Genomic DNA, 9,728 nt, shown 5'->3' with positions numbered 1-9,728 from the left:
TGACAGGTCCAAGGGGATTTATTTAAGCCTAAAATAAGTATTTCTTTGGACTTAATTATAGGAAGTGCTTAAGCTGCTGAATTCAGATGCCAAAAGGGATTCATTTAGTCCGAAGTGAATCTTTTCCTGTTCTGAAATTAAATCTCTCAGAACAGTTTGAAACAAGCAAGAAAAAAAGATGAGTGAACATTACCTATTTTTTGTTGTGCTTATGCCTATTTTTGACCTCCACTTTATCCCTATATGCTAAAAAAACTTATTTGGGAAGCAGCTCTTGTTCACCTCCCTGACACCTTCTGAAACAGGTATGACAAGCACTTTTTTTGCAACAATAAGCATTAAACAGTTCAAAGAATGTAATTGTTAGACAAATAAGGTTTTTATGGCTTCTGTGGATTTTCATGTGTATGTACTGTCCATGATTAACACAGGAATGATTGATTATTAGTTGTTAAATTACAGCTCTATTTCAGCCTCTCGTATAACTGTCTTATTAGAACTTGCACGTCAGAAATTCTGACAAAGTGCAGTTTCAGGGGATGCAGTGAAACACTGACAGCAGATATCTGGCCCTGATCTCTTAGCAGATAGAGAGTCCAAATAGACTAACAGCCTAAAGATTCAGTATCACTTGCAAGCACAGAAGATCTGCATTGAAAGTCCATGCAACTGTACAGGAGCATGGATGTGACTATTTCGGGTAGTCATCAATATATGGGGCATGCTTTATGCTCAGCTGGACCAATGCAACTACATTAAAGTATCATTGATATTTACTTATATTTCTCAAAGTGTTTTGTATGGAAATTAGGGACTTGATCTTGTGCTTTTTTGTTTGCTCTACCTAAATATACACCTCTGAATGTTCACTCCGTTGAAATAAACAGAGGTGAAACATATTACATCTCTGGATTTTTCTCAGCTTGTACCATTAGGAGTTATCTCACTTTTGCCCAATGTATCCAGAGTTTCCCAAACCTCCCTCTATACCTTCTTTAATTTCTAAGTCACTCTATCCCAGAGCTTCTTAATAGCTATGAAATTCTGCTCATGATAGCATAAGGAACTTCATATAAATATTTTGGTGTGGTAAAATAGGGCCATTTGATATTTTTGTAGTTGTTTTGTTTTGAAAATACAAAGAAATCTGTTTTTTTCCCCAGGTCCAGCCCTGGGGGGGACTGATGTGGCTGACTGAAATTTTCTGAAATTCTCTGAACTGTCTGAAACCACTTGTATCTCATTACTCTGAAGGCTGTACTAACCTTAGCCAGGTGGAAATGAATGTTTCAAAAGGCATCAGTTAACAGCTATGCTGTTCCTTCAGTTCCTCATGATGTCTCAGACAACTGGCTTTTCTGCACTTCTCTGAAGCTCTGTCACTGCAAAGCATGGATTCAGAGAAGAGGGGACAAGAAAAATAGGTAAGTTTTGCCCTTTAGTTAAACCCCAGGTCTTTCTCCCCAGCTAAATACTGACATGGTCACCTTCGAGACGAGGTGAGCACAGTGTCTCAGAGAATGGAAAAGGGACTCTCCACATGGTTTTGCACCACTTCCATGTCCCAGGCTGTTATCATCTACTTTAGTAACTGCACATATACATTTTGTTCACCTGACTGGAAATCTAGGGGTTGTGCTGTAGTCAAAAGCATATGAAATAAGATCTGACATAAGGAAGAGCTGCTCCCTTTTTATACTAATATTTATATCTGCTTCATTAGAGCAGAAAACACTTGCTGAACAGTCACATGAAAATTCAGAACTGCTGATGGGACAGAAAAAACACTCAAGCAAATCAAGCTGCATTAAAATGTATGAGAGCATTGAAAGAGTTGATCCAGAAGTTTTATTGTTAAAAATACTATGAACATCCTCTCACCTGAAGCATTTCTACGTCACTTTGGACAGCAAAAAAATTCAAACAACTGAGACGACTTTGTGATTCACATGATTTTAATACAATGTAAAAACATTAATAAATCTGTCCTGTAGTGTCATTTACATAATTGCCAGTTCTTTATACTACATTTATCAAGTTAGCATGCCTTGGTACAGCAGCTGAGTTTTTTTACCACAGGATCTGTTTAGCCATATAGCTTTAAATCCTGTTGAGCTCTTTCTTTCATGATGATGATTTGTTTCTTTTCTACTTTGTTTTTAACCTTGGCATTCTAACAACACATCGCTATTATTTCTCCTTCACATTTTTTCAGTCAGACATATATGTATGTGTGTGTGTGTACATGTTAATATATATAGTATAGAGGTGTGTTAAATAAAAATATACAGGTATTTATTTTATGGAATTCAATAGATTCTGCTGTACACAAACCAAGATTCCATCTAGAAGCCAGGATTTAAGCTGGCAGAAGCTAATGAACTACTGCTGTGATCAATGGTGTGAGTTTTCAAGAGAAAAAAGATCTCCATTAAATATCACAATTGTTTACAGTTATAATACTGAATATTGTATTTAGTATAATAAATATATTTACACTTAACATTAGATATTAACTCATTATATATTATTTAATTATGTATTCATTGTATATTAATTTAACATAATATATATATTTTTTTTTACAAGCTGAAGCAAAAATATTATTTTTGTTGCTAGTATCAATTTAGCTTGAGTTACAGCTTACTTTTTCACTGTATGCCTAAAAATGGACAACATTTCTTAAATTTATTTTTTGTATACCTGTCTTCAGTACTGATATAGCTTCATGCAAGTACTGAGGGTTTCAGAAACCAAAAGAGGGAAAGAAGCACAGAAAGCTAGATGCAAGGTCATTGGAGTGCATGTCTGAAAAGACTGCTATTCTGTCTTGAACTTCAGAAAAGTTATGTTGTTTCAAGTTCTGAAGTGCATTACTCTGTACATTTGTAATATACCAGGAAGATAAATTTTGTCAAACAGCATATATCTGAGTTTGGGTTTGTTTTCTTTTGAGAAATCAACGTATTAGAACTTATTCAGGAAGATTAAAAATAAGTAGAAATCTATGACTTTTAAGATATTGTTACATTTGTTTCCTGGATACTGAACTGCTGATGTTACTCCCAGACATTCCTGCTCTCCTACTTAAGAAATGGTATTTAATAATGATATAATCTGGAATTAGCAATGGAATAATTTCAGTTTGCAACACTGGGAGATGCAGAGGCACAAATAAGGGGAACACCTTGGAAGAATACCACAGCAGCTGCACACTGTGTAAACGCATTTGTAAAATACAGAAAAGATCACTTGGCTGATCTTTGGTGCTCCTTGTAAAATACAATATGTCCTTTTTCAGCAACAGGGGCCAGATGTACATCTTAAACATAATTTGACCCTGTCAGTTCAAGGAAGTTGGAACAAAGCCTTTACAGAATTCATGTTTAAAACTCAGTGTAGCATGCAGATTCAAATGTAGACATATGTCTATTTACAAATCGACAGTTTTAATTACACTGATCTCAGCTGGATCAAAAAAAAACAGAAATTCTAAGCAGTATTCTAACAGTGTTCTAAGTGAACAACCTGAATGAAAAACAAACAAAAATTTTCAAATCCTTCAATTTGCTACATGGGCCACAAGAACGTACAGCTGTCAGTATTCTTAAAATACAAACATTAGTAGAATCTCTACTTTCATTTTTTTATAGTAAGAGTAAGATTTGTATAATTCTTTGAAATATAATTAATTTTTTAATGTCAACACCTTGAAATTAAGAGCTTTGGAAGAAGGGACAGGGAACTCAGGAGACCTACAAGGCTGTTGTGAGGTTATGCAGGGAGAAAATTAAAAGGGTCAAAGTGAAACTAGAAATTAATCTGGCTACTGCTGTAAAAGACAATAAAAATTTTTGTATAAATGCATTAGCAAGAAAAGGAGGGCTAAGGAGAAACTCCATCCTTTATTGGATGTGGGGTGAAATATAGTGACAAAGGCAGAGGAAAAGGCTGAAGTACTTAATGCCTTCTTTGCCTCAGTCTTTAGTGGTAACACCAGTTGTTCTCAGGGTACCCAGACCCCTGATCTGGAAGACAGGGAGGGGGAGAAGAACTAAGCCCCCATAATCCAAGGGGAAATGGTTAGTGACCTGCTACACCACTTTGACACATTCAAGTCTATGGGCCCGGGTGGGATACACACAAGGGTATGGAGGGAGCTGGCAGAAGTGCTCACCAAGCCACCTTCCATCATTTATCAGCACTCCTGGCTAACCGGAAAGGTTACAGTTGACTGGAGGTTAGAAAAAGTGATGCCCATCTACAAGAAGGGCCTTAGGAGGATGCAGGGAACTACATGCCTCTCACTCTGACCTTGGTGCCAGGGAAGGTTATGGGGTAGATCACTTGAGTGCCATCATACAACACATACAGGACAACCAGGTGATGTCAGGCCCAGTCGGCATGGGTTTATGAAAGGCAAGTCCTGCTTGACTACCTGATCTCCACTAAAGTGACCGGCTTAGTGGATGAGAGAAAGGCTGTGGATGTTGTCTACCTAGACTTTGGTAAAAACTTTGACACCATTTCCCACAACATTATCCTGGAGAAACTGACTGCTCATGGCTTTGATAGGCATGATCTTCACTAGGTTAAAAACTAGCTGAATGGCCAGGCTGAAAGACTTGTGTGAATGGAGTTAAATCCAGTCAGCAGCCAGTCACAAGAGGTGATCCCCGGGGCTCAGTATTGAAGCCAGTTCTGTTTAATATCTTTATCAGTGATCTGGACAAGGGGATTGAGTGCACCCACAGTAAGCTTGCAGATGACACCAAGTTGGGTGGGAGTGTTGTTCCTTGAGGGTAGAAAGGTTCTACAGAGGGATCTGGATAGGCTGGAGTGATGGGCCAAGGCCAACTGTATGAGGTTCAACAAGACTAAGTGCCAGGTCCTGCACCTGGGTCACAACAACCCCCAGCAGTGATACAGGCTTGGGGGAGAGTGGCTGGAAAGCTGCCAGGAGGAAAAGGACGTGGGGGTGTTGGTTGACAGCCGGCTGAATATGAGACAGCAGTGTGCCCAGGTGGCCAAGAAGACCAATAGCATCCTGGCTTGTACCAGAAATAGTGTGGCCAGCAGCACTAGGGAAGAGATCATCCCCCTGTCCTCAGCACTGGTGAGGCTGCACCTTGAATGATGTGTTCAGTTTTGGGCCCCTCACTACAAGAAAGACATTGAGGTGCTGGAGTGTGTCCAAAGAAGGGCAACAAAGCTGGTGAAGGGTCTGGAGCACAAATCCTATGAGGAGTGGTTGAGGGAACTGGGGTTGTTTAACCTGGAGAAAAGGAGACCAGGGGAGACCTTCTTGATCTCTACAACCACCTGAAAGAAGGTTGTAGCAAGGTGGGTGTTGGTCTCTTCTCGCAAGTAGTATGTGATAGGATGAGAGGAAATGGCTTCAAGTTGCACCAGGGGAGGTCTAGATTGGATATTAGGGAAAATTTCTCCACTGAAAGAGTTGTCAAGCATTGGAACAGGCTGCCCAAGGAAGTGCTTGAGTCACCATCCCTGGAGGTATTTAAAAGATGTGTAGATGTGGCTCTTTGGGACATGTTTTAGTAGTGGAATTGGCAGTGTTAGTTTAACAGTTGGATTCAATGATATTAAATGTCTTTTCCAACCTAACGATTCTGATTCTAAATGCATCCACAGATTTAACGTTGTAAACATGTTGATTTTTAAAAGATAAAGTATAAACATTTATATTCAGTTTCTAGAGTCTTGTAATGTATCAAGCTAGAAAAATGTGAGTGAACCAGCAAAACAAAAAAGTCATTGTATTACTTTCAGTAACATGCTAGGAAACACTCTGTTTTTTAGAGCAGAAAAACAGATCAGGAACCAGTACTGAAATACAATGTAATAAATTACCAATGTAATCTAATTTTTGTGGATATGGACAAATATTGTTAAGCTCTTCCAACTGATTTTACTTCAGGCTTACCTAAGTCAAGAGGCTGATATTCCACTCTCCCTCTCCAGTACTCAGTTTAATTAATATTTTGATTATATATACTCTATATGCTTTACAGTTTTAGGAAGGAAGTACTGTTAAACAACATGGTGAAACATACAGAAATATACAGAAACATACGGAAACTTACTTAGCATGTCAGTTGTTATTATATGTCAGAAAGCAATAAAGTTTCTCAGAACATTGTAGCTACACTGAAATCAATAAGAAAATTGCCTACTGTCTTTGATTTCAGGATTTCATCCTATGTTACTTTTGTCTCATAGCTTTATGCATATTTTGAACAGGATTGATTGCACAGTGGAATCTGTTTGCATCTTACAAAATTCCTGAGTTACAACAAGGTAAATTATCCACTTAATGAGTCCTAAAGCTAACCTTAATTACTACATAGCCTTCCAAGTCAAACCTTTCTGAGAATTCTCAGATCTGCTTCTACTGACTTCGCAGTGAGATCTCTGGCCAGTGTCTTCAGTCTTGTTTCTTTTCAGTCCTTAAGTAGGTTTCCAAGGAAAGATGGTTTCAACCATATAATTAAAGATGGCCAGTGGCAGACAGTTACTTGGGGAAAGCTACAAAATAGATTTTCAAACCGGTTTTGCCCACCATTCCAAAGTCAATTGTTTCATACTTCCACACTCATATTTGCTGATCAGAAATTACATCCTTAGTGCCTTCTAATCCTTAACAAGACATTGATTTTAAATTCAAGCTATATGATGCCCTAACACTTTATAATAGTTCCATTATATAAATTTACATCAAGGTATTCAAGCCTATGTTCAAAACAGCAGAAACTTGTTTCATCCAGTCCTTGCTTATCTTCAGTAATTCTCCAAATAAAAAGATAAAACAATAAATACAAAGAATGCTTAACACATATTAGGAAAAAAAATTTAAAATCTGTAGTCAATATTTTTAACCAGGTTTTATCTTGCTGTGATCAGATGGCCTGTGTATATTCTAAACAATTTAATCAGGGTTGGGTTTGTTTTTATTTTTTTCCTAATTGCTTTGGAGTTCTTACATTTATTTATTCTTATCCAGAATAATGACTTCAGGATTTCCTATAAGAAGCCTGAGACACGAAAGATGATATATCAGGAAATGAAAACTTAAATGTCCCCAAGGAAAACGTGTTTCATTTGGGGATTTATAGCAGATGTTTAAATTTTTGCTGTTTTTGAGGAATAACATATGTCTTTTGCATTGATTCGTCTATCGAATACTGTTATAGAATAAGATTGTTCTTGTAGTTTGTAATGAGAAACAAAACAGGGGTTTAGATAACAGAAAGAAGAAATAAGAAGATCAATTACAAACCTCAGAATAAAGAAAAAGCGCTTCTTCAATTTATATCTTTATTTTTGAGATAGTCACCACTTTGTAAAATATCCGTTTATACAGTAAAGCCTAGAAAAGGAGAAAATCTTCATGACCTTTTGAGTTGTATCATCAGAGATGGAGATTTGCCTCTTTATTAAGCAGACAATTGTGTATCCCTAAAGAGATTCATGACCAGTTATCAGGTGAGAAAGAGGCCTGAACATATACATAGGCTGCTTCTGGGTCAGACTACACTTGTTCAAGTCTCTCTCTTGCTGAAATTCTTGTTAAAATCCCTAGTACAACCTAAACTTATACTATTTTTGAGGAACCTTTCAATGTCCTTTGCAAGAACAGCAAATGTCACTGACCCCAACGACATAGGTGCTATACACTTTCATCTTTGTCACACTGGTTACTTATGAATCTCAAACCAGAGACTGCTCTGAAAAGATCAAGGTACTATATGCTGCACTGGTGTCTAACCATTCCCTCCCTTCCCTAGAGGAAATTGAAATTTATTATGTTGTTAGTACCCAGATTCTCCCATGGCTTTGTTGGTTTTGGCGTTTTGGTTTTTTTTCTCCCCCTGTTACGGGCAAGAAAAAGTACAGTGGCTCTTGAAAAGTAAACACATGACTTTTTTGTAGGTTTATCCTAAGCATTTATCCCATTTTTCTGTCATTCATAACTAAAGACCACCAGTAAGCTTAGTGCAACCTCTTGGCCTTCATTAACCACATTGTAGGTTATCCCTCCTGAAAAGTCTTTCCTTCTTGTCTTATTCTGTGTCACTTCATGGGTTAAGTACCTTAGAAAATGGGTAATTTTGAAGAAGTAGATTATCCATTCACGGCTGCTTGTGTGTTTTTTCCCCCTCCTTCTGTTTCTTTATTTGCCTTTTCAACATAAGATGGAAAAGAACAAAGAGATTTGAAGGAAAGTCAAGCTAATCAGGTTGAATCCCCTTCACCTCAGATATGCAGGAGTTAAATTCTGCAGTTCATTCTCTGAAGCTGTTCAATAAATTGAGAAGCGTATGTTGAAGGGGAAAAATGGGGGGAAGCCAAGGAGAACATTCTTTTATGGCATTTTGTAGCCTCTGGGAAAGGAAAGCATTGCTCTTTCAGAAGAGTCAGATTAGTGCTCTCCTTCAGGCACCTCATCTGGAGAAACTTTTCCATGGCTGACTATAATCACTGTCATATGGAAAAAAGAAGGGAAATGCTGTTTTTGTAATGAACTATATGATTAATTTGGAGCTGTCCAGCAGTGTGTGGGCTTATTGACATTTTTTCATATTGATGCAGTCACTCTTCCTTCAGTAATAAACCTAATGAGTTGATATGGAAAGGTAATTGTCAGTGCTGTGTGGTTTATGTAAAATATGAATGTGATATCAAGGATAAGATTGCTTGAACAGTGAAAGCAGAGAAAAGTACATGGGCGTTTGTTTCTAAGAGTTTGCACATCATTGTTCTTGTTTGCTCTAGGCATGGAAGGAGATCCATTGAATTAATCATGACTATTCATTTGTTGCAAAGATAAGAATGTACTGGGATTTGGTTTTATTATTATTGTTACTTAGATATTATCTTTATGAATAACATAGAGGACACTATTGCCTTAATTTTCCTCACATCTCTAACGCTTTACACCCAGCTGATTTCACTCCTCATCACCAGCCTAGTGAGAGAGAAGAACAGTTCAAATAGATTTGTTATTTAATCCAGTCACAATCAGATTTTTTTTGCCCTTGCAAACAGAGAATAATATTTTGCTCCACAATTTCCCAAATATAACAGATCATAAATAGTGTAAGTACAACTCAGCAAAGTTTTGTACTATAACTTTGCTATAGTTTTGATACCTCTCTTCTGAAAATAAACAGGATCTTGTCTTATGTATCCAGGATCATTACAACAGATCTGGTGTTTCTTTAATAGCAGGAGAGAATTATTCTCTGACAATATCCTGATACAGTAACACTACCTGCTAAATATTCCATTTTCCATTTTAGTGATTCATATAGTGTTATAAGAAAAAGCAACACATTTAATATTCTACAGGCTAGGTGTTTTTGAAAGAGAAGAATAGAGAGTATACTCCTATAATGAAAAATAAAATGTTCATTTTATAGCTGACTGAAGTGTCCCAACTTCTGCTAGAGCAGTGTTACATAAGATTTCTGGACATTTATTTAATTTGTCAGTCTAAACCTAAAACCCCCTCATAGTTCTTCAAACAATTAAAAAAAAAATACATACAGTATGTGTCAACTGTATATCATAGTCTGGTCTTGCATTTTACTTCACCTAGACAAGCATGGATTTAAAATAAATGTGACTCACTTTCTAATGAGATTTTAGAAATTCAGAGTTTAAATGGCATAAGTTTTATGGGCAGATCCTAATTTTTATAAAACATT

This window comes from Strix uralensis, chromosome 2 (assembly GCF_047716275.1).
Source record: "Strix uralensis isolate ZFMK-TIS-50842 chromosome 2, bStrUra1, whole genome shotgun sequence".
NCBI classification, from domain to species: Eukaryota; Metazoa; Chordata; class Aves; order Strigiformes; family Strigidae; genus Strix; species Strix uralensis.
The sequence above is the reverse complement of the archived record's forward strand: the minus strand, read 5'-3'. Positions refer to the sequence as shown.